Genomic DNA, 24,774 nt, shown 5'->3' with positions numbered 1-24,774 from the left:
GAGAGCGGGGGGCCAGGCGGGCCTAGGGTGCCTCTGGCGCGGGCCAGGGGCGGAGGCAGGTCCCCCTCTCCTGGATGGAGTTAAACACAGAACGAAAGTCAGCGAGAGGAGGGGGGGACCAGCCCGCCTTGGGTGCCTCTGGCGAGGGCCAGGGGCCGAGGCAGGTCCCCCTCTCCTGGATGGAGTTAAACACAGAACGAAAGTCAGCGAGAGGAGGGGGGGACCAGCCCGCCTTGGGTGCCTCTGGCGAGGGCCAGGGGCCGAGGCAGGTCCCCCTCTCCTGGATGGAGTTAAACACAGAACGAAAGTCAGCGAGAGGGGGGGACCAGCCCGCCTTGGGTGCCTCTGGCGCGGGCCAGGGGCCGAGGCAGGTCCCCCTCTCCTGGATGGAGTTAAACACAGAACGAAAGTCAGCGAGAGGAGGGGGGGACCAGCCCGCCTTGGGTGCCTCTGGCGCGGGCCAGGGGCCGAGGCAGGTCCCCCTCTCCTGGATGGAGTTAAACACAGAACGAAAGTCAGCGAGAGGAGGGGGGGACCAGCCCGCCTTGGGTGCCTCTGGCGAGGGCCAGGGGCCGAGGCAGGTCCCCCTCTCCTGGATGGAGTTAAACACAGAACGAAAGTCAGCGAGAGGGGGGGACCAGCCCGCCTAGGGTGCCTCTGGCGCGGGCCAGGGGCGGAGGCAGGTCCCCCTCTCCTGGACGTTTATATTTTCAAAGTATTGAATATCACCTGGGGCGCGGAGCTGTTGGAGGGCGGGTCTAGGGGGCTTAGTCCGAGGGGGGGTGCTTAAGTGTGGGGGCCCGGGACCGGCCGGAGAGGCTGGTGGTGCAGGGCTCCTGGACGTTTATATTTTCAAAGTATTGAATATCACCTGGGGCGCGGAGCTGTTGGAGGGCGGGTCTAGGGGGCTTAGTCCGAGGGGGGGTGCTTAAGTGTGGGGGCCCGGGACCGGCCGGAGAGGCTGGTAGTGTGGGTGTCCATGCGGAGCGTGTGGTGAAGAGTCCGTTTTAGGGGGGCCTTATTGGGGCGTTGGTGGTAGGAGCTGGGCCGTGGGTTTGGAGGGGGGCAAGGTGAGAGTCCGACTTGGGTGGTCCTTCACTGGGCATGGCTCAGGCGGGGAGCTTCACGAGATGCGGTGTAGATAGGCCGGATCCCACACGAGTGTTAGTGGTTAATTTCAAAGTGTTTAGTTGTATGGTTCTATTTCTTTAGTGGTTTATTTCAGAGTGTTAGTGGTTTAAATCAAAGTGTTTAGTTGTATATTTCTATTTCTTTAGTGGTTTATTTCAGAGTGTTAGTGGTTTAAATCAAAGTGTTTAGTTGTATATTTCTATTTCTTTAGTGGTTTATTTCAGAGTGTTTAGTTGTATTTTTCTATTTCTTTAGTGGTTTATTTCAGAGTGTTTAGTGGTTTATTTCTATTTGTTTAGTGGTTAATTTCAAAGTGTTTAGTTGCATTTTCCTATTTCTTTAGTGGTTAATTTCAAAGTGTTTAGTTGTTTTTTCAAAGTGTTTTAATTATTTAATTCAAAGTAAAATTCGGACAATAAGGGATGCAGGCAAGTGAATATGAGGGTGTTGAGTCGAACAATGAGTGGCTGAAAGCAGGTGGGAAATTCGGATAATAGGGAAAGGTGTCGGGCGAGTGTCCGCTTAAAGCGTTGGAAAGGGTGAACAAAAGTAAAATGCAGACAATGATCCGTGGAGACTAGGTAAAAATCGTAAAGTGAGCAGAGACCCAGAGAAAGAGGGCAGAAAATCGGACAATACGGAGCATGAGTTCCGGAGACCAAGTAAAAATCGTAATATAGGCAGAAACCCAGAAGATCCTGGGAAATAAATCGGAGAATACGGAGCATGAGTTCCGGAGACTAAGTAAAATTCGTAAAGTGAGCAGAGACCCAGAGAAAGAGGGCAGAAAATCGGACAATAAGGAGCATGAGTTCCGGAGACCAAGTAAAATTCGTAATATAGGCAGAAACCCAGAGAAAGAGGGCAGAAAATTGGACAATACGGAGCATGAGTTCCGGAGACTAAGTGTTTAGTTGCATTTGGCTATTTGTTTTAGTTGTTTAATTCAAAGTGTTTAGTAGCATTTTCCTATTTCTTTAGTGGTTAATTTCAAAGTGTTTAGTTGTATTTTTCTATTTCTTTAGTGGTTTATTTCAGAGTGTTTAGTGGTTAATTTCAAAGTGTGTTAGTGGTTTAATTCAAAGTGTTTAGTTGTATTTTTCTATTTCTTTAGTGGTTTATTTCAGAGTGTTTAGTGGTTAATTTCAAAGTGTTTAGTGGATATTTTCTAAGTGTTTAGTGGTTTAATTTTTAAAAATTCGGATAATGATCGGGAAATGTGACGGGCGAGTGTTCGCTTAAAGCGTTGAAAATCGGACAATAGGGAGCAGGTGCTCCAGAGACTAAGTAAAAATCGGAGAATAAGCAGAAACCCAGAAGACTCTGGGCAAAAAGTCGGACAATAAGGAGCCTGAGCTCCAGAGACTAAGTAAAAATCGTAAAGTGAGCAGAAACCCAGAAGATCCTGGGCCAAAAATCGGGCAATAAGGAGCATGTGCGCCAGAGACTAAGTAAAAATCGTAATATAGGCAGAGACCCAGAGAAGTGTTTAGTGGTTAATTTCAAAGTGTGTAGTTGTATTTTTCTATTTGTTTAGTGGTTAATTTCAAAGTGTTTAGTTGTTAATTTCAAAGTGTTTAGTTGTATTTTTCTATTTGTTTAGTGGTTAATTTCAAAGTGTTCAGTTGTATTTTTCTAAGTGTTTAGTGGTTAATTTCAAAGTGTGTTAGTGGCTAATTTCAGAGTGTTTATTAGCATTTTCCTATTTCTTTAGTTGTTTAATTCAAAGTGTTTTAGTTGTTTAATTCAAAGTGTTTAGTTGTTTAATTCAAAGTGTTTAGTTGTTTTATTCAAAGTGTGATAGCGGTTTAATTTAAAAATTCGGATAATGATCGGGAAATGTGTCGGGCGAGTGTTCGCTTAAAGCGTTGAAAATGGAGAAAAAGAGATCCGTGGAGACCAAGTAAAAATCGGACAATAAGGAGCATGGGCTCCAGAGACTAAGTGTTTATTAGCATTTTCCTATTTCTTTAGTGGTTTATTTCAAAGTTTTTATTGGTTTAATTCAAAGTGTTTAGTTGTTTATTTCAAAGTGTTTAGTGGTTTAATTCAAAGTGTTTAGTTGTTTAATTCAAAGTGTTTAGTGGTTTAAATCAAAGTGTTTATTAGCATTTTCCTATTTCTTTAGTGGTTTATTTCAAAGTGTTTAGTTGTTTAATTCAAAGTGTTTTAGTTGTTTAATTCAAAGTGTTTAGTTGTATTTTCCTATTTCTTTAGTGGTTAATTTCAAAGTGTTTAGTTGTATTTTTCTATTTGTTTAGTGGTTAATTTCAAAGTGTTTAGTTGTTTAATTCAAAGTGTTTAGTTGTTTAATTCAAAGTGTTTAGTTGTTTATTTCAAAGTGTTTAGTGGTTTAATTCAAAGTGTTTAGTTGTTTAATTCAAAGTGTTTAGTGGTTTAAATCAAAGTGTTTATTAGCATTTTCCTATTTCTTTAGTGGTTTATTTCAAAGTGTTTAGTTGTTTAATTCAAAGTGTTTTAGTTGTTTAATTCAAAGTGTTTAGTTGTATTTTCCTATTTCTTTAGTGGTTAATTTCAAAGTGTTTAGTTGTATTTTTCTATTTGTTTAGTGGTTAATTTCAAAGTGTTTAGTTGTTTAATTCAAAGTGTTTAGTTGTTTAATTCAAAGTGTTTAGTTGTTTAATTCAAAGTGTTTAGTTGTATTTTCCTATTTCTTTAGTGGTTAATTTCAAAGTGTTTAGTTGTATTTTTCTATTTGTTTAGTGGTTAATTTCAAAGTGTTTAGTTGTTTTATTCAAAGTGTGATAGTGGTCTAATTTTTAAAAATTCGGATAATGATCGGGAAATGTGTCGGGCGAGTGTTCGCTTAAAGCGTTGAAAATGGAGAAAAAGAGTAAAATGCAGACAATGATCCGTGGAGACCAAGTAAAATTCGGAGAATAAGCAGAGACCCAGAAGGTCCCGGGCAGAAAATCGGACAATAAGGAGCATGAGTTCCGGAGACTAAGTGTTTAGTAGCATTTTCCTATTTCTTTAGTGGTTTATTTCAAAGTTTTTATTGGTTTAATTCAAAGTGTTTAGTTGTTTATTTCAAAGTGTTTAGTGGTTTAATTCAAAGTGTTTAGTTGTATTTTCCTATTTCTTTAGTGGTTAATTTCAAAGTGTTTAGTTGTATTTTTCTATTTGTTTAGTGGTTAATTTCAAAGTGTTTAGTTGTTTTATTCAAAGTGTGATAGTGGTCTAATTTTTAAAAATTCGGATAATGATCGGGAAATGTGTCGGGCGAGTGTTCGCTTAAAGCGTTGAAAATGGAGAAAAAGAGTAAAATGCAGACAATGATCCGTGGAGACCAAGTAAAATTCGGAGAATAAGCAGAGACCCAGAAGGTCCCGGGCAGAAAATCGGACAATAAGGAGCATGAGTTCCGGAGACTAAGTGTTTAGTAGCATTTTCCTATTTCTTTAGTGGTTTATTTCAAAGTTTTTATTGGTTTAATTCAAAGTGTTTAGTTGTTTATTTCAAAGTGTTTAGTGGTTTAATTCAAAGTGTTTAGTTGTATTTTCCTATTTCTTTAGTGGTTAATTTCAAAGTGTTTAGTTGTATTTTTCTATTTGTTTAGTGGTTAATTTCAAAGTGTTTAGTTGTTTTATTCAAAGTGTGATAGTGGTCTAATTTTTAAAAATTCGGATAATGATCGGGAAATGTGTCGGGCGAGTGTTCGCTTAAAGCGTTGAAAATGGAGAAAAAGAGTAAAATGCAGACAATGATCCGTGGAGACCAAGTAAAAATCGGAGAATAAGCAGAGACCCAGAGGATCCTGGGCCAAAAATCGGGCAATAAGGAGCATGTGCTCCAGAGACTAAGTAAAAATCGTAAAGTGAGCAGAAACCCAGAAGGTCCTGGGCAAAAAATCGGAGAATAAGGAGCATTTGCTCCGGAGACTAGGTAAAAATCGTAAAGTGAGCAGAAACCCAGAAGATCCTGGGCCGAAAATCGGAGAATAAGGAGCATTTGCTCCAGAGACTAAGTAAAAATCGTAAAGTGAGCAGAAACCCAGAAGATCCTGGGCCGAAAATCGGAGAATAAGGAGCAGGTGCTCCAGAGACTAAGTCAAAATCGGAGAATAGGGCGAAAAATCGGGACAATGGGGGCAATTTTCTGGGCTACATTTTTTGCTCCGTCAGAAACTAAGTCAGAATCGTAATATAAGGCCAGAAGCCCAGAGGGTCTCTGGGTCTTTGCTTATTGTTCCGATTTTGGGTGCCCTAACCCTAACCCTAAGGGCCACCCTGCGCCCGTTTTCAGAAACCCAGTTTTCGAGAACAGAGGCCTCCAGAGGAGGAGGCCGGGCTTCACACGGTCCACTGCCCCCCCCACCCGAACCTCATTGGGCCTAATTTCTAGCTTTTTGGGGGTGGCAGAAGGCTGATTTTACACAGTTTTCTGATTTTCACCCACAGCTGATTTGTAAGCGGAGGCTAGCCGACAGCGGAGCCCGGCTTCGGGGGGACGCTTCCCGAGCTCCGCCCCCGTGGTTTTCTGACCGATTTGCAATCGAGACCCGCCTACCTGGGGCCCCCGCCAGCCGACCTCGGTCGGTGTCTGGGCGGACGGTTCCCAGGCTGCGTGTTCGCCTCTATGGCCGGGTGGGCCGTGCGAGGGTGTCAGTCTCCGGACTGCCCCCCGCCGCCCCCCGGTCGCCCCATTGGTAGCGAGACCAAGACGCCCCGTCTGTCCCAGCGGTCCTCCCACGGAGCGCGTCGGCACGCCAGTGAGCGGACCCCCGCGCGGGGGCCTCCGCCGTTCCCGAGCGTCTGGCTGGCGCGCGTCCGGACAACACAGCTTCTCGAACCCCAGTGTTATAGCCGGCTTCGGCCGGTGAGTAGAGCCGTTCGAGACAGGGCTGGGGCGCGGCCGGATGATGGTCGCCCCTCTCCTACCTCGCACCGCATGTTTGTGGAGAACCTGGTGCTAAATCACTTGCAGACGACCTGATTCTGGGTCAGGGTTTCGTACGTAGCAGAGCAGCTCCCTCGCTGCGATCTACTGAAAGTCAGCCCTCGATCCAAGCTTTTGTCGGCGCCGGGCGCGGGCCCCACCGACCCCCTTTACTTGGATTATTCTTGGATTACCTGGGGCGCGAGAGCGGGGGGCCAGGCGGGCCTAGGGTGCCTCTGGCGCGGGCCAGGGGCGGAGGCAGGTCCCCCTCTCCTGGATGGAGTTAAACACAGAACGAAAGTCAGCGAGAGGAGGGGGGGACCAGCCCGCCTTGGGTGCCTCTGGCGAGGGCCAGGGGCCGAGGCAGGTCCCCCTCTCCTGGATGGAGTTAAACACAGAACGAAAGTCAGCGAGAGGGGGGGACCAGCCCGCCTAGGGTGCCTCTGGCGCGGGCCAGGGCCAGGGGCGGAGGCAGGTCCCCCTCTCCTGGATGTATATATTTTCAAAGTATTAACTATTACCTGGGGCACGTAGCTGTTGGAGGGCGGGTGTAGGGGGCTTAGTCCGAGGAAGGGTGCTTAAGTGTGGGGGCCCGGGACCGGCCGGAGAGGCTGGTGGTGCAGGGCTCCTGGACGTGTATATTTTCAAAGTATTAAATATCACCTGGGGCGCGGAGCTCTTGGAGGGCGGGTCTAGGGGGCTTAGTCCGAGGGGGGGTGCTTAAGTGTGGGGGCCCGGGGCCGGATGGAGAGCCTGGTAGTGTGGGTGTCCATGCGGAGCGTGTGGTGAAGAGTCCGTTTTAGGGGGGCCTTATTGGGGCGTTGGTGGTAGGAGCTGGGCCGTGGGTTTGGAGGGGGGCAAGGTGAGAGTCCGACTTGGGTGGTCCTTCACTGGGCATGGCTCAGGCGGGGAGCTTCACGAGATGCGGTGTAGATAGGCCGGATCCCACACGAGTGTTAGTGGTTAATTTCAAAGTGTTTAGTTGTATGGTTCTATTTCTTTAGTGGTTTATTTCAGAGTGTTAGTGGTTAATTTCAAAGTGTTTAGTAGCATTTTCCTATTTCTTTAGTGGTCTATTTCAGAGTGTTTAGTGGTTAATTTCAAAGTGTTTGGTTGTATATTTCTATTTCTTTAGTGGTTTATTTCAGAGTGTTAGTGGTTTAAATCAAAGTGTTTAGTTGTATATTTCTATTTCTTTAGTGGTTTATTTCAGAGTGTTTAGTTGTATTTTTCTATTTCTTTAGTGGTTTATTTCAGAGTGTTTAGTGGTTTATTTCTATTTGTTTAGTGGTTAATTTCAAAGTGTTTAGTTGCATTTTCCTATTTCTTTAGTGGTTTATTTCAGAGTGTTAGTGGTTTAAATCAAAGTGTTTAGTTGTATATTTCTATTTCTTTAGTGGTTTATTTCAGAGTGTTTAGTTGTATATTTCTATTTCTTTAGTGGTTTATTTCAGAGTGTTAGTGGTTTAAATCAAAGTGTTTGGTTGTATATTTCTATTTCTTTAGTGGTTTATTTCAGAGTGTTAGTGGTTTAAATCAAAGTGTTTAGTTGTATATTTCTATTTCTTTAGTGGTTTATTTCAGAGTGTTTAGTGGTTAATTTCAAAGTGTTTAGTTGCATTTTCCTATTTCTTTAGTGGTTAATTTCAAAGTGTTTAGTTGTTTTTTCAAAGTGTTTTAATTATTTAATTCAAAGTAAAATTCGGACAATAAGGGATGCAGGCAAGTGAATATGAGGGTGTTGAGTCGAACAATGAGTGGCTGAAAGCAGGTGGGAAATTCGGATAATAGGGAAAGGTGTCGGGCGAGTGTCCGCTTAAAGCGTTGGAAAGGGTGAACAAAAGTAAAATGCAGACAATGATCCGTGGAGACTAGGTCAAAATCGTAAAGTGAGCAGAGACCCAGAGAAAGAGGGCAGAAAATCGGACAATACGGAGCATGAGTTCCGGAGACCAAGTAAAAATCGTAATATAGGCAGAAACCCAGAAGATCCTGGGAAATAAATCGGAGAATAAGGAGCATGAGTTCCGGAGACCAAGTAAAAATCGTAAAATAGGCAGAAACCCAGAGAAAGAGGGCAGAAAATTGGACAATACGGAGCATGAGTTCCGGAGACTAAGTAAAATTCGTAAAGTGAGCAGAGACCCAGAGAAAGAGGGCAGAAAATCGGAAAATAAGGAGCATGAGTTCCGGAGACTAAGTGTTTAGTTGCATTTGGCTATTTGTTTTAGTTGTTTAATTCAAAGTGTTTAGTAGCATTTTCCTATTTCTTTAGTGGTTAATTTCAAAGTGTTTAGTTGTATTTTTCTATTTCTTTAGTGGTTTATTTCAGAGTGTTTAGTTGTTTATTTCAAAGTGTTTAGTGGTTTAATTCAAAGTGTTTAGTTGTATTTTTCTATTTCTTTAGTGGTTTATTTCAGAGTGTTTAGTGGTTAATTTCAAAGTGTTTAGTGGATATTTTCTAAGTGTTTAGTGGTTATTTTCTAAGTGTTTAGTGGTTTAATTTTTAAAAATTCGGATAATGATCGGGAAATGTGACGGGCGAGTGTTCGCTTAAAGCGTTGAAAATCGGACAATAGGGAGCAGGTGCTCCAGAGACTAAGTAAAAATCGGAGAATAAGCAGAAACCCAGAAGACTCTGGGCAAAAAGTCGGACAATAAGGAGCCTGAGCTCCAGAGACTAAGTAAAAATCGTAAAGTGAGCAGAAACCCAGAAGATCCTGGGCCAAAAATCGGGCAATAAGGAGCATGTGCGCCAGAGACTAAGTAAAAATCGTAATATAGGCAGAGACCCAGAGAAGTGTTTAGTGGTTAATTTCAAAGTGTGTAGTTGTATTTTTCTATTTGTTTAGTGGTTAATTTCAAAGTGTTTAGTTGTTAATTTCAAAGTGTTTAGTTGTATTTTTCTATTTGTTTAGTGGTTAATTTCAAAGTGTTCAGTTGTATTTTTCTAAGTGTTTAGTGGTTAATTTCAAAGTGTGTTAGTGGCTAATTTCAGAGTGTTTATTAGCATTTTCCTATTTCTTTAGTTGTTTAATTCAAAGTGTTTTAGTTGTTTAATTCAAAGTGTTTAGTTGTTTAATTCAAAGTGTTTAGTTGTTTTATTCAAAGTGTGATAGCGGTTTAATTTAAAAATTCGGATAATGATCGGGAAATGTGTCGGGCGAGTGTTCGCTTAAAGCGTTGAAAATGGAGAAAAAGAGATCCGTGGAGACCAAGTAAAAATCGGACAATAAGGAGCATGGGCTCCAGAGACTAAGTGTTTATTAGCATTTTCCTATTTCTTTAGTGGTTTATTTCAAAGTTTTTATTGGTTTAATTCAAAGTGTTTAGTTGTTTATTTCAAAGTGTTTAGTGGTTTAATTCAAAGTGTTTAGTTGTTTAATTCAAAGTGTTTAGTGGTTTAAATCAAAGTGTTTATTAGCATTTTCCTATTTCTTTAGTGGTTTATTTCAAAGTGTTTAGTTGTTTAATTCAAAGTGTTTTAGTTGTTTAATTCAAAGTGTTTAGTTGTATTTTCCTATTTCTTTAGTGGTTAATTTCAAAGTGTTTAGTTGTATTTTTCTATTTGTTTAGTGGTTAATTTCAAAGTGTTTAGTTGTTTAATTCAAAGTGTTTAGTTGTTTAATTCAAAGTGTTTAGTTGTTTATTTCAAAGTGTTTAGTGGTTTAATTCAAAGTGTTTAGTTGTTTAATTCAAAGTGTTTAGTGGTTTAAATCAAAGTGTTTATTAGCATTTTCCTATTTCTTTAGTGGTTTATTTCAAAGTGTTTAGTTGTTTAATTCAAAGTGTTTTAGTTGTTTAATTCAAAGTGTTTAGTTGTATTTTCCTATTTCTTTAGTGGTTAATTTCAAAGTGTTTAGTTGTATTTTTCTATTTGTTTAGTGGTTAATTTCAAAGTGTTTAGTTGTTTAATTCAAAGTGTTTAGTTGTTTAATTCAAAGTGTTTAGTTGTTTAATTCAAAGTGTTTAGTTGTATTTTCCTATTTCTTTAGTGGTTAATTTCAAAGTGTTTAGTTGTATTTTTCTATTTGTTTAGTGGTTAATTTCAAAGTGTTTAGTTGTTTTATTCAAAGTGTGATAGTGGTCTAATTTTTAAAAATTCGGATAATGATCGGGAAATGTGTCGGGCGAGTGTTCGCTTAAAGCGTTGAAAATGGAGAAAAAGAGTAAAATGCAGACAATGATCCGTGGAGACCAAGTAAAATTCGGAGAATAAGCAGAGACCCAGAAGGTCCCGGGCAGAAAATCGGACAATAAGGAGCATGAGTTCCGGAGACTAAGTGTTTAGTAGCATTTTCCTATTTCTTTAGTGGTTTATTTCAAAGTTTTTATTGGTTTAATTCAAAGTGTTTAGTTGTTTATTTCAAAGTGTTTAGTGGTTTAATTCAAAGTGTTTAGTTGTATTTTCCTATTTCTTTAGTGGTTAATTTCAAAGTGTTTAGTTGTATTTTTCTATTTGTTTAGTGGTTAATTTCAAAGTGTTTAGTTGTTTTATTCAAAGTGTGATAGTGGTCTAATTTTTAAAAATTCGGATAATGATCGGGAAATGTGTCGGGCGAGTGTTCGCTTAAAGCGTTGAAAATGGAGAAAAAGAGTAAAATGCAGACAATGATCCGTGGAGACCAAGTAAAATTCGGAGAATAAGCAGAGACCCAGAAGGTCCCGGGCAGAAAATCGGACAATAAGGAGCATGAGTTCCGGAGACTAAGTGTTTAGTAGCATTTTCCTATTTCTTTAGTGGTTTATTTCAAAGTTTTTATTGGTTTAATTCAAAGTGTTTAGTTGTTTATTTCAAAGTGTTTAGTGGTTTAATTCAAAGTGTTTAGTTGTATTTTCCTATTTCTTTAGTGGTTAATTTCAAAGTGTTTAGTTGTATTTTTCTATTTGTTTAGTGGTTAATTTCAAAGTGTTTAGTTGTTTTATTCAAAGTGTGATAGTGGTCTAATTTTTAAAAATTCGGATAATGATCGGGAAATGTGTCGGGCGAGTGTTCGCTTAAAGCGTTGAAAATGGAGAAAAAGAGTAAAATGCAGACAATGATCCGTGGAGACCAAGTAAAAATCGGAGAATAAGCAGAGACCCAGAGGATCCTGGGCCAAAAATCGGGCAATAAGGAGCATGTGCTCCAGAGACTAAGTAAAAATCGTAAAGTGAGCAGAAACCCAGAAGGTCCTGGGCAAAAAATCGGAGAATAAGGAGCATTTGCTCCGGAGACTAGGTAAAAATCGTAAAGTGAGCAGAAACCCAGAAGATCCTGGGCCGAAAATCGGAGAATAAGGAGCATTTGCTCCAGAGACTAAGTAAAAATCGTAAAGTGAGCAGAAACCCAGAAGATCCTGGGCCGAAAATCGGAGAATAAGGAGCAGGTGCTCCAGAGACTAAGTCAAAATCGGAGAATAGGGCGAAAAATCGGGACAATGGGGGCAATTTTCTGGGCTACATTTTTTGCTCCGTCAGAAACTAAGTCAGAATCGTAATATAAGGCCAGAAGCCCAGAGGGTCTCTGGGTCTTTGCTTATTGTTCCGATTTTGGGTGCCCTAACCCTAACCCTAAGGGCCACCCTGCGCCCGTTTTCAGAAACCCAGTTTTCGAGAACAGAGGCCTCCAGAGGAGGAGGCCGGGCTTCACACGGTCCACTGCCCCCCCCACCCGAACCTCATTGGGCCTAATTTCTAGCTTTTTGGGGGTGGCAGAAGGCTGATTTTACACAGTTTTCTGATTTTCACCCACAGCTGATTTGTAAGCGGAGGCTAGCCGACAGCGGAGCCCGGCTTCGGGGGGACGCTTCCCGAGCTCCGCCCCCGTGGTTTTCTGACCGATTTGCAATCGAGACCCGCCTACCTGGGGCCCCCGCCAGCCGACCTCGGTCGGTGTCTGGGCGGACGGTTCCCAGGCTGCGTGTTCGCCTCTATGGCCGGGTGGGCCGTGCGAGGGTGTCAGTCTCCGGACTGCCCCCCGCCGCCCCCCGGTCGCCCCATTGGTAGCGAGACCAAGACGCCCCGTCTGTCCCAGCGGTCCTCCCACGGAGCGCGTCGGCACGCCAGTGAGCGGACCCCCGCGCGGGGGCCTCCGCCGTTCCCGAGCGTCTGGCTGGCGCGCGTCCGGACAACACAGCTTCTCGAACCCCAGTGTTATAGCCGGCTTCGGCCGGTGAGTAGAGCCGTTCGAGACAGGGCTGGGGCGCGGCCGGATGATGGTCGCCCCTCTCCTACCTCGCACCGCATGTTTGTGGAGAACCTGGTGCTAAATCACTTGCAGACGACCTGATTCTGGGTCAGGGTTTCGTACGTAGCAGAGCAGCTCCCTCGCTGCGATCTACTGAAAGTCAGCCCTCGATCCAAGCTTTTGTCGGCGCCGGGCGCGGGCCCCACCGACCCCCTTTACTTGGATTATTCTTGGATTACCTGGGGCGCGAGAGCGGGGGGCCAGGCGGGCCTAGGGTGCCTCTGGCGCGGGCCAGGGGCGGAGGCAGGTCCCCCTCTCCTGGATGGAGTTAAACACAGAACGAAAGTCAGCGAGAGGAGGGGGGGACCAGCCCGCCTTGGGTGCCTCTGGCGAGGGCCAGGGGCCGAGGCAGGTCCCCCTCTCCTGGATGGAGTTAAACACAGAACGAAAGTCAGCGAGAGGGGGGGACCAGCCCGCCTAGGGTGCCTCTGGCGCGGGCCAGGGCCAGGGGCGGAGGCAGGTCCCCCTCTCCTGGATGTATATATTTTCAAAGTATTAACTATTACCTGGGGCACGTAGCTGTTGGAGGGCGGGTGTAGGGGGCTTAGTCCGAGGAAGGGTGCTTAAGTGTGGGGGCCCGGGACCGGCCGGAGAGGCTGGTGGTGCAGGGCTCCTGGACGTGTATATTTTCAAAGTATTAAATATCACCTGGGGCGCGGAGCTCTTGGAGGGCGGGTCTAGGGGGCTTAGTCCGAGGGGGGGTGCTTAAGTGTGGGGGCCCGGGGCCGGATGGAGAGCCTGGTAGTGTGGGTGTCCATGCGGAGCGTGTGGTGAAGAGTCCGTTTTAGGGGGGCCTTATTGGGGCGTTGGTGGTAGGAGCTGGGCCGTGGGTTTGGAGGGGGGCAAGGTGAGAGTCCGACTTGGGTGGTCCTTCACTGGGCATGGCTCAGGCGGGGAGCTTCACGAGATGCGGTGTAGATAGGCCGGATCCCACACGAGTGTTAGTGGTTAATTTCAAAGTGTTTAGTTGTATGGTTCTATTTCTTTAGTGGTTTATTTCAGAGTGTTAGTGGTTAATTTCAAAGTGTTTAGTAGCATTTTCCTATTTCTTTAGTGGTCTATTTCAGAGTGTTTAGTGGTTAATTTCAAAGTGTTTGGTTGTATATTTCTATTTCTTTAGTGGTTTATTTCAGAGTGTTAGTGGTTTAAATCAAAGTGTTTAGTTGTATATTTCTATTTCTTTAGTGGTTTATTTCAGAGTGTTTAGTTGTATTTTTCTATTTCTTTAGTGGTTTATTTCAGAGTGTTTAGTGGTTTATTTCTATTTGTTTAGTGGTTAATTTCAAAGTGTTTAGTTGCATTTTCCTATTTCTTTAGTGGTTTATTTCAGAGTGTTAGTGGTTTAAATCAAAGTGTTTAGTTGTATATTTCTATTTCTTTAGTGGTTTATTTCAGAGTGTTTAGTTGTATATTTCTATTTCTTTAGTGGTTTATTTCAGAGTGTTAGTGGTTTAAATCAAAGTGTTTGGTTGTATATTTCTATTTCTTTAGTGGTTTATTTCAGAGTGTTAGTGGTTTAAATCAAAGTGTTTAGTTGTATATTTCTATTTCTTTAGTGGTTTATTTCAGAGTGTTTAGTGGTTAATTTCAAAGTGTTTAGTTGCATTTTCCTATTTCTTTAGTGGTTAATTTCAAAGTGTTTAGTTGTTTTTTCAAAGTGTTTTAATTATTTAATTCAAAGTAAAATTCGGACAATAAGGGATGCAGGCAAGTGAATATGAGGGTGTTGAGTCGAACAATGAGTGGCTGAAAGCAGGTGGGAAATTCGGATAATAGGGAAAGGTGTCGGGCGAGTGTCCGCTTAAAGCGTTGGAAAGGGTGAACAAAAGTAAAATGCAGACAATGATCCGTGGAGACTAGGTCAAAATCGTAAAGTGAGCAGAGACCCAGAGAAAGAGGGCAGAAAATCGGACAATACGGAGCATGAGTTCCGGAGACCAAGTAAAAATCGTAATATAGGCAGAAACCCAGAAGATCCTGGGAAATAAATCGGAGAATAAGGAGCATGAGTTCCGGAGACCAAGTAAAAATCGTAAAATAGGCAGAAACCCAGAGAAAGAGGGCAGAAAATTGGACAATACGGAGCATGAGTTCCGGAGACTAAGTAAAATTCGTAAAGTGAGCAGAGACCCAGAGAAAGAGGGCAGAAAATCGGAAAATAAGGAGCATGAGTTCCGGAGACTAAGTGTTTAGTTGCATTTGGCTATTTGTTTTAGTTGTTTAATTCAAAGTGTTTAGTAGCATTTTCCTATTTCTTTAGTGGTTAATTTCAAAGTGTTTAGTTGTATTTTTCTATTTCTTTAGTGGTTTATTTCAGAGTGTTTAGTTGTTTATTTCAAAGTGTTTAGTGGTTTAATTCAAAGTGTTTAGTTGTATTTTTCTATTTCTTTAGTGGTTTATTTCAGAGTGTTTAGTGGTTAATTTCAAAGTGTTTAGTGGATATTTTCTAAGTGTTTAGTGGTTATTTTCTAAGTGTTTAGTGGTTTAATTTTTAAAAATTCGGATAATGATCGGGAAATGTGACGGGCGAGTGTTCGCTTAAAGCGTTGAAAATCGGACAATAGGGAGCAGGTGCTCCAGAGACTAAGTAAAAATCGGAGAATAAGCAGAAACCCAGAAGACTCTGGGCAAAAAGTCGGACAATAAGGAGCCTGAGCTCCAGAGACTAAGTAAAAATCGTAAAGTGAGCAGAAACCCAGAAGATCCTGGGCCAAAAATCGGGCAATAAGGAGCATGTGCGCCAGAGACTAAGTAAAAATCGTAATATAGGCAGAGACCCAGAGAAGTGTTTAGTGGTTAATTTCAAAGTGTGTAGTTGTATTTTTCTATTTGTTTAGTGGTTAATTTCAAAGTGTTTAGTTGTTAATTTCAAAGTGTTTAGTTGTATTTTTCTATTTGTTTAGTGGTTAATTTCAAAGTGTTTAGTTGTATTTTTCTATTTGTTTAGTGGTTAATTTCAAAGTGTTCAGTTGTATTTTTCTAAGTGTTTAGTGGTTAATTTCAAAGTGTGTTAGTGGCTAATTTCAGAGTGTTTATTAGCATTTTCCTATTTCTTTAGTTGTTTAATTCAAAGTGTTTTAGTTGTTTAATTCAAAGTGTTTAGTTGTTTAATTCAAAGTGTTTAGTTGTTTTATTCAAAGTGTGATAGCGGTTTAATTTAAAAATTCGGATAATGATCGGGAAATGTGTCGGGCGAGTGTTCGCTTAAAGCGTTGAAAATGGAGAAAAAGAGATCCGTGGAGACCAAGTAAAAATCGGACAATAAGGAGCATGGGCTCCAGAGACTAAGTGTTTATTAGCATTTTCCTATTTCTTTAGTGGTTTATTTCAAAGTTTTTATTGGTTTAATTCAAAGTGTTTAGTTGTTTATTTCAAAGTGTTTAGTGGTTTAATTCAAAGTGTTTAGTTGTTTAATTCAAAGTGTTTAGTGGTTTAAATCAAAGTGTTTATTAGCATTTTCCTATTTCTTTAGTGGTTTATTTCAAAGTGTTTAGTTGTTTAATTCAAAGTGTTTTAGTTGTTTAATTCAAAGTGTTTAGTTGTATTTTCCTATTTCTTTAGTGGTTAATTTCAAAGTGTTTAGTTGTATTTTTCTATTTGTTTAGTGGTTAATTTCAAAGTGTTTAGTTGTTTAATTCAAAGTGTTTAGTTGTTTAATTCAAAGTGTTTAGTTGTATTTTCCTATTTCTTTAGTGGTTAATTTCAAAGTGTTTAGTTGTATTTTTCTATTTGTTTAGTGGTTAATTTCAAAGTGTTTAGTTGTTTTATTCAAAGTGTGATAGTGGTCTAATTTTTAAAAATTCGGATAATGATCGGGAAATGTGTCGGGCGAGTGTTCGCTTAAAGCGTTGAAAATGGAGAAAAAGAGTAAAATGCAGACAATGATCCGTGGAGACCAAGTAAAATTCGGAGAATAAGCAGAGACCCAGAAGGTCCCGGGCAGAAAATCGGACAATAAGGAGCATGAGTTCCGGAGACTAAGTGTTTAGTAGCATTTTCCTATTTCTTTAGTGGTTTATTTCAAAGTTTTTATTGGTTTAATTCAAAGTGTTTAGTTGTTTATTTCAAAGTGTTTAGTGGTTTAATTCAAAGTGTTTAGTTGTATTTTCCTATTTCTTTAGTGGTTAATTTCAAAGTGTTTAGTTGTATTTTTCTATTTGTTTAGTGGTTAATTTCAAAGTGTTTAGTTGTTTTATTCAAAGTGTGATAGTGGTCTAATTTTTAAAAATTCGGATAATGATCGGGAAATGTGTCGGGCGAGTGTTCGCTTAAAGCGTTGAAAATGGAGAAAAAGAGTAAAATGCAGACAATGATCCGTGGAGACCAAGTAAAATTCGGAGAATAAGCAGAGACCCAGAAGGTCCCGGGCAGAAAATCGGACAATAAGGAGCATGAGTTCCGGAGACTAAGTGTTTAGTAGCATTTTCCTATTTCTTTAGTGGTTTATTTCAAAGTTTTTATTGGTTTAATTCAAAGTGTTTAGTTGTTTATTTCAAAGTGTTTAGTGGTTTAATTCAAAGTGTTTAGTTGTATTTTCCTATTTCTTTAGTGGTTAATTTCAAAGTGTTTAGTTGTATTTTTCTATTTGTTTAGTGGTTAATTTCAAAGTGTTTAGTTGTTTTATTCAAAGTGTGATAGTGGTCTAATTTTTAAAAATTCGGATAATGATCGGGAAATGTGTCGGGCGAGTGTTCGCTTAAAGCGTTGAAAATGGAGAAAAAGAGTAAAATGCAGACAATGATCCGTGGAGACCAAGTAAAAATCGGAGAATAAGCAGAGACCCAGAGGATCCTGGGCCAAAAATCGGGCAATAAGGAGCATGTGCTCCAGAGACTAAGTAAAAATCGTAAAGTGAGCAGAAACCCAGAAGGTCCTGGGCAAAAAATCGGAGAATAAGGAGCATTTGCTCCGGAGACTAGGTAAAAATCGTAAAGTGAGCAGAAACCCAGAAGATCCTGGGCCGAAAATCGGAGAATAAGGAGCATTTGCTCCAGAGACTAAGTAAAAATCGTAAAGTGAGCAGAAACCCAGAAGATCCTGGGCCGAAAATCGGAGAATAAGGAGCAGGTGCTCCAGAGACTAAGTCAAAATCGGAGAATAGGGCGAAAAATCGGGACAATGGGGGCAATTTTCTGGGCTACATTTTTTGCTCCGTCAGAAACTAAGTCAGAATCGTAATATAAGGCCAGAAGCCCAGAGGGTCTCTGGGTCTTTGCTTATTGTTCCGATTTTGGGTGCCCTAACCCTAACCCTAAGGGCCACCCTGCGCCCGTTTTCAGAAACCCAGTTTTCGAGAACAGAGGCCTCCAGAGGAGGAGGCCGGGCTTCACACGGTCCACTGCCCCCCCCACCCGAACCTCATTGGGCCTAATTTCTAGCTTTTTGGGGGTGGCAGAAGGCTGATTTTACACAGTTTTCTGATTTTCACCCACAGCTGATTTGTAAGCGGAGGCTAGCCGACAGCGGAGCCCGGCTTCGGGGGGACGCTTCCCGAGCTCCGCCCCCGTGGTTTTCTGACCGATTTGCAATCGAGACCCGCCTACCTGGGGCCCCCGCCAGCCGACCTCGGTCGGTGTCTGGGCGGACGGTTCCCAGGCTGCGTGTTCGCCTCTATGGCCGGGTGGGCCGTGCGAGGGTGTCAGTCTCCGGACTGCCCCCCGCCGCCCCCCGGTCGCCCCATTGGTAGCGAGACCAAGACGCCCCGTCTGTCCCAGCGGTCCTCCCACGGAGCGCGTCGGCACGCCAGTGAGCGGACCCCCGCGCGGGGGCCTCCGCCGTTCCCGAGCGTCTGGCTGGCGCGCGTCCGGACAACACAGCTTCTCGAACCCCAGTGTTATAGCCGGCTTCGGCCGGTGAGTAGAGCCGTTCGAGACAGGGCTGGGGCGCGGCCGGATGATGGTCGCCCCTCTCCTACCTCGCACCGCATGTTTGTGGAGAACCTGGTGCTAAATCACTTGCAGACGACCTGATTCTGGGTCAGGGTTTCGTACGTAGCAGAGCAGCTCCCTCGCTGCGATCTACTGAAAGTCAGCCCTCGATCCAAGCTTTTGTCGGCGCCGGGCGCGGGCCCCACCGACCCCCTTTACTTGGATTATTCTTGGATTACCTGGGGCGCGAGAGCGGGGGGCCAGGCGGGCCTAGGGTGCCTCTGGCGCGGGCCAGGGGCGGAGGCAGGTCCCCCTCTCCTGGATGGAGTTAAACACAGAACGAAAGTCAGCGAGAGGAGGGGGGGACCAGCCCGCCTTGGGTGCCTCTGGCGAGGGCCAGGGGCCGAGGCAGGTCCCCCTCTCCTGGATGGAGTTAAACACAGAACGAAAGTCAGCGAGAGGGGGGGACCAGCCCGCCTAGGGTGCCTCTGGCGCGGGCCAGGGCCAGGGGCGGAGGCAGGTCCCCCTCTCCTGGATGTATATATTTTCAAAGTATTAACTATTACCTGGGGCACGTAGCTGTTGGAGGGCGGGTGTAGGGGGCTTAGTCCGAGGAAGGGTGCTTAAGTGTGGGGGCCCGGGACCGGCCGGAGAGGCTGGTGGTGCAGGGCTCCTGGACGTGTATATTTTCAAAGTATTAAATATCACCTGGGGCGCGGAGCTCTTGGAGGGCGGGTCTAGGGGGCTTAGTCCGAGGGGGGGTGCTTAAGTGTGGGGGCCCGGGGCCGGATGGAGAGCCTGGTAGTGTGGGTGTCCATGCGGAGCGTGTGGTGAAGAGTCCGTTTTAGGGGGGCCTTATTGGGGCGTTGGTGGTAGGAGCTGGGCCGTGGGTTTGGAGGGGGGCAAGGTGAGAGTCCGACTTGGGTGGTCCTTCACTGGGCATGGCTCAGGCGGGGAGCTTCACGAGATGCGGTGTAGATAGGCCGGATCCCACACGAGTGTTAGTGGTTAATTTCAAAGTGTTTAGTTGTATGGTTCTATTTCTTTAGTGGTTTATTTCAGAGTGTTAGTGGTTAATTTCAAAGTGTTTAGTAGCATTTTCCTATTTCTTTAGTGGTCTATTTCAGAGTGTTTAGTGGTTAATTTCAAAGTGTTTGGTTGTATATTTCTATTTCTTTAGTGGTTTATTTCAGAGTGTTAGTGGTTTAAATCAAAGTGTTTAGTTGTATATTTCTATTTCTTTAGTGGTTTATTTCAGAGTGTTTAGTTGTATTTTTCTATTTCTTTAGTGGTTTATTTCAGAGTGTTTAGTGGTTTATTTCTATTTGTTTAGTGGTTAATTTCAAAGTGTTTAGTTGCATTTTCCTATTTCTTTAGTGGTTTATTTCAGAGTGTTAGTGGTTTAAATCAAAGTGTTTAGTTGTATATTTCTATTTCTTTAGTGGTTTATTTCAGAGTGTTTAGTTGTATATTTCTATTTCTTTAGTGGTTTATTTCAGAGTGTTAGTGGTTTAAATCAAAGTGTTTGGTTGTATATTTCTATTTCTTTAGTGGTTTATTTCAGAGTGTTAGTGGTTTAAATCAAAGTGTTTAGTTGTATATTTCTATTTCTTTAGTGGTTTATTTCAGAGTGTTTAGTGGTTAATTTCAAAGTGTTTAGTTGCATTTTCCTATTTCTTTAGTGGTTAATTTCAAAGTGTTTAGTTGTTTTTTCAAAGTGTTTTAATTATTTAATTCAAAGTAAAATTCGGACAATAAGGGATGCAGGCAAGTGAATATGAGGGTGTTGAGTCGAACAATGAGTGGCTGAAAGCAGGTGGGAAATTCGGATAATAGGGAAAGGTGTCGGGCGAGTGTCCGCTTAAAGCGTTGGAAAGGGTGAACAAAAGTAAAATGCAGACAATGATCCGTGGAGACTAGGTCAAAATCGTAAAGTGAGCAGAGACCCAGAGAAAGAGGGCAGAAAATCGGACAATACGGAGCATGAGTTCCGGAGACCAAGTAAAAATCGTAATATAGGCAGAAACCCAGAAGATCCTGGGAAATAAATCGGAGAATAAGGAGCATGAGTTCCGGAGACCAAGTAAAAATCGTAAAATAGGCAGAAACCCAGAGAAAGAGGGCAGAAAATTGGACAATACGGAGCATGAGTTCCGGAGACTAAGTAAAATTCGTAAAGTGAGCAGAGACCCAGAGAAAGAGGGCAGAAAATCGGAAAATAAGGAGCATGAGTTCCGGAGACTAAGTGTTTAGTTGCATTTGGCTATTTGTTTTAGTTGTTTAATTCAAAGTGTTTAGTAGCATTTTCCTATTTCTTTAGTGGTTAATTTCAAAGTGTTTAGTTGTATTTTTCTATTTCTTTAGTGGTTTATTTCAGAGTGTTTAGTTGTTTATTTCAAAGTGTTTAGTGGTTTAATTCAAAGTGTTTAGTTGTATTTTTCTATTTCTTTAGTGGTTTATTTCAGAGTGTTTAGTGGTTAATTTCAAAGTGTTTAGTGGATATTTTCTAAGTGTTTAGTGGTTATTTTCTAAGTGTTTAGTGGTTTAATTTTTAAAAATTCGGATAATGATCGGGAAATGTGACGGGCGAGTGTTCGCTTAAAGCGTTGAAAATCGGACAATAGGGAGCAGGTGCTCCAGAGACTAAGTAAAAATCGGAGAATAAGCAGAAACCCAGAAGACTCTGGGCAAAAAGTCGGACAATAAGGAGCCTGAGCTCCAGAGACTAAGTAAAAATCGTAAAGTGAGCAGAAACCCAGAAGATCCTGGGCCAAAAATCGGGCAATAAGGAGCATGTGCGCCAGAGACTAAGTAAAAATCGTAATATAGGCAGAGACCCAGAGAAGTGTTTAGTGGTTAATTTCAAAGTGTGTAGTTGTATTTTTCTATTTGTTTAGTGGTTAATTTCAAAGTGTTTAGTTGTTAATTTCAAAGTGTTTAGTTGTATTTTTCTATTTGTTTAGTGGTTAATTTCAAAGTGTTCAGTTGTATTTTTCTAAGTGTTTAGTGGTTAATTTCAAAGTGTGTTAGTGGCTAATTTCAGAGTGTTTATTAGCATTTTCCTATTTCTTTAGTTGTTTAATTCAAAGTGTTTTAGTTGTTTAATTCAAAGTGTTTAGTTGTTTAATTCAAAGTGTTTAGTTGTTTTATTCAAAGTGTGATAGCGGTTTAATTTAAAAATTCGGATAATGATCGGGAAATGTGTCGGGCGAGTGTTCGCTTAAAGCGTTGAAAATGGAGAAAAAGAGATCCGTGGAGACCAAGTAAAAATCGGACAATAAGGAGCATGGGCTCCAGAGACTAAGTGTTTATTAGCATTTTCCTATTTCTTTAGTGGTTTATTTCAAAGTTTTTATTGGTTTAATTCAAAGTGTTTAGTTGTTTATTTCAAAGTGTTTAGTGGTTTAATTCAAAGTGTTTAGTTGTTTAATTCAAAGTGTTTAGTGGTTTAAATCAAAGTGTTTATTAGCATTTTCCTATTTCTTTAGTGGTTTATTTCAAAGTGTTTAGTTGTTTAATTCAAAGTGTTTTAGTTGTTTAATTCAAAGTGTTTAGTTGTATTTTCCTATTTCTTTAGTGGTTAATTTCAAAGTGTTTAGTTGTATTTTTCTATTTGTTTAGTGGTTAATTTCAAAGTGTTTAGTTGTTTAATTCAAAGTGTTTAGTTGTTTAATTCAAAGTGTTTAGTTGTTTATTTCAAAGTGTTTAGTGGTTTAATTCAAAGTGTTTAGTTGTTTAATTCAAAGTGTTTAGTGGTTTAAATCAAAGTGTTTATTAGCATTTTCCTATTTCTTTAGTGGTTTATTTCAAAGTGTTTAGTTGTTTAATTCAAAGTGTTTTAGTTGTTTAATTCAAAGTGTTTAGTTGTATTTTCCTATTTCTTTAGTGGTTAATTTCAAAGTGTTTAGTTGTATTTTTCTATTTGTTTAGTGGTTAATTTCAAAGTGTTTAGTTGTTTAATTCAAAGTGTTTAGTTGTTTAATTCAAAGTGTTTAGTTGTTTAATTCAAAGTGTTTAGTTGTATTTTCCTATTTCTTTAGTGGTTAATTTCAAAGTGTTTAGTTGTATTTTTCTATTTGTTTAGTGGTTAATTTCAAAGTGTTTAGTTGTTTTATTCAAAGTGTGATAGTGGTCTAATTTTTAAAAATTCGGATAATGATCGGGAAATGTGTCGGGCGAGTGTTCGCTTAAAGCGTTGAAAATGGAGAAAAAGAGTAAAATGCAGACAATGATCCGTGGAGACCAAGTAAAATTCGGAGAATAAGCAGAGACCCAGAAGGTCCCGGGCAGAAAATCGGACAATAAGGAGCATGAGTTCCGGAGACTAAGTGTTTAGTAGCATTTTCCTATTTCTTTAGTGGTTTATTTCAAAGTTTTTATTGGTTTAATTCAAAGTGTTTAGTTGTTTATTTCAAAGTGTTTAGTGGTTTAATTCAAAGTGTTTAGTTGTATTTTCCTATTTCTTTAGTGGTTAATTTCAAAGTGTTTAGTTGTATTTTTCTATTTGTTTAGTGGTTAATTTCAAAGTGTTTAGTTGTTTTATTCAAAGTGTGATAGTGGTCTAATTTTTAAAAATTCGGATAATGATCGGGAAATGTGTCGGGCGAGTGTTCGCTTAAAGCGTTGAAAATGGAGAAAAAGAGTAAAATGCAGACAATGATCCGTGGAGACCAAGTAAAATTCGGAGAATAAGCAGAGACCCAGAAGGTCCCGGGCAGAAAATCGGACAATAAGGAGCATGAGTTCCGGAGACTAAGTGTTTAGTAGCATTTTCCTATTTCTTTAGTGGTTTATTTCAAAGTTTTTATTGGTTTAATTCAAAGTGTTTAGTTGTTTATTTCAAAGTGTTTAGTGGTTTAATTCAAAGTGTTTAGTTGTATTTTCCTATTTCTTTAGTGGTTAATTTCAAAGTGTTTAGTTGTATTTTTCTATTTGTTTAGTGGTTAATTTCAAAGTGTTTAGTTGTTTTATTCAAAGTGTGATAGTGGTCTAATTTTTAAAAATTCGGATAATGATCGGGAAATGTGTCGGGCGAGTGTTCGCTTAAAGCGTTGAAAATGGAGAAAAAGAGTAAAATGCAGACAATGATCCGTGGAGACCAAGTAAAAATCGGAGAATAAGCAGAGACCCAGAGGATCCTGGGCCAAAAATCGGGCAATAAGGAGCATGTGCTCCAGAGACTAAGTAAAAATCGTAAAGTGAGCAGAAACCCAGAAGGTCCTGGGCAAAAAATCGGAGAATAAGGAGCATTTGCTCCGGAGACTAGGTAAAAATCGTAAAGTGAGCAGAAACCCAGAAGATCCTGGGCCGAAAATCGGAGAATAAGGAGCATTTGCTCCAGAGACTAAGTAAAAATCGTAAAGTGAGCAGAAACCCAGAAGATCCTGGGCCGAAAATCGGAGAATAAGGAGCAGGTGCTCCAGAGACTAAGTCAAAATCGGAGAATAGGGCGAAAAATCGGGACAATGGGGGCAATTTTCTGGGCTACATTTTTTGCTCCGTCAGAAACTAAGTCAGAATCGTAATATAAGGCCAGAAGCCCAGAGGGTCTCTGGGTCTTTGCTTATTGTTCCGATTTTGGGTGCCCTAACCCTAACCCTAAGGGCCACCCTGCGCCCGTTTTCAGAAACCCAGTTTTCGAGAACAGAGGCCTCCAGAGGAGGAGGCCGGGCTTCACACGGTCCACTGCCCCCCCCACCCGAACCTCATTGGGCCTAATTTCTAGCTTTTTGGGGGTGGCAGAAGGCTGATTTTACACAGTTTTCTGATTTTCACCCACAGCTGATTTGTAAGCGGAGGCTAGCCGACAGCGGAGCCCGGCTTCGGGGGGACGCTTCCCGAGCTCCGCCCCCGTGGTTTTCTGACCGATTTGCAATCGAGACCCGCCTACCTGGGGCCCCCGCCAGCCGACCTCGGTCGGTGTCTGGGCGGACGGTTCCCAGGCTGCGTGTTCGCCTCTATGGCCGGGTGGGCCGTGCGAGGGTGTCAGTCTCCGGACTGCCCCCCGCCGCCCCCCGGTCGCCCCATTGGTAGCGAGACCAAGACGCCCCGTCTGTCCCAGCGGTCCTCCCACGGAGCGCGTCGGCACGCCAGTGAGCGGACCCCCGCGCGGGGGCCTCCGCCGTTCCCGAGCGTCTGGCTGGCGCGCGTCCGGACAACACAGCTTCTCGAACCCCAGTGTTATAGCCGGCTTCGGCCGGTGAGTAGAGCCGTTCGAGACAGGGCTGGGGCGCGGCCGGATGATGGTCGCCCCTCTCCTACCTCGCACCGCATGTTTGTGGAGAACCTGGTGCTAAATCACTTGCAGACGACCTGATTCTGGGTCAGGGTTTCGTACGTAGCAGAGCAGCTCCCTCGCTGCGATCTACTGAAAGTCAGCCCTCGATCCAAGCTTTTGTCGGCGCCGGGCGCGGGCCCCACCGACCCCCTTTACTTGGATTATTCTTGGATTACCTGGGGCGCGAGAGCGGGGGGCCAGGCGGGCCTAGGGTGCCTCTGGCGCGGGCCAGGGGCGGAGGCAGGTCCCCCTCTCCTGGATGGAGTTAAACACAGAACGAAAGTCAGCGAGAGGAGGGGGGGACCAGCCCGCCTTGGGTGCCTCTGGCGAGGGCCAGGGGCCGAGGCAGGTCCCCCTCTCCTGGATGGAGT

The 24,774-nt window shown here is 42.4% G+C and overlaps 1 protein-coding gene across 1 annotated transcript in view; it reads left to right on the top strand.

Moving 5' to 3' along the window:
* The window catches only part of LOC134102859 (acetyl-CoA acetyltransferase, mitochondrial), a 410,737-nt gene that overhangs the window by 95,524 nt on the left and 290,439 nt on the right, over positions 1–24,774 (top strand). The gene's annotated exons all lie outside the window — the stretch shown is intronic.

Source organism: Pungitius pungitius, chromosome 16, assembly GCF_949316345.1.
Source record: "Pungitius pungitius chromosome 16, fPunPun2.1, whole genome shotgun sequence".
NCBI classification, from domain to species: Eukaryota; Metazoa; Chordata; class Actinopteri; order Perciformes; family Gasterosteidae; genus Pungitius; species Pungitius pungitius.
Note: the sequence above shows the minus strand (reverse complement) of the source record. Positions and strands in the feature narration are given on the sequence as shown.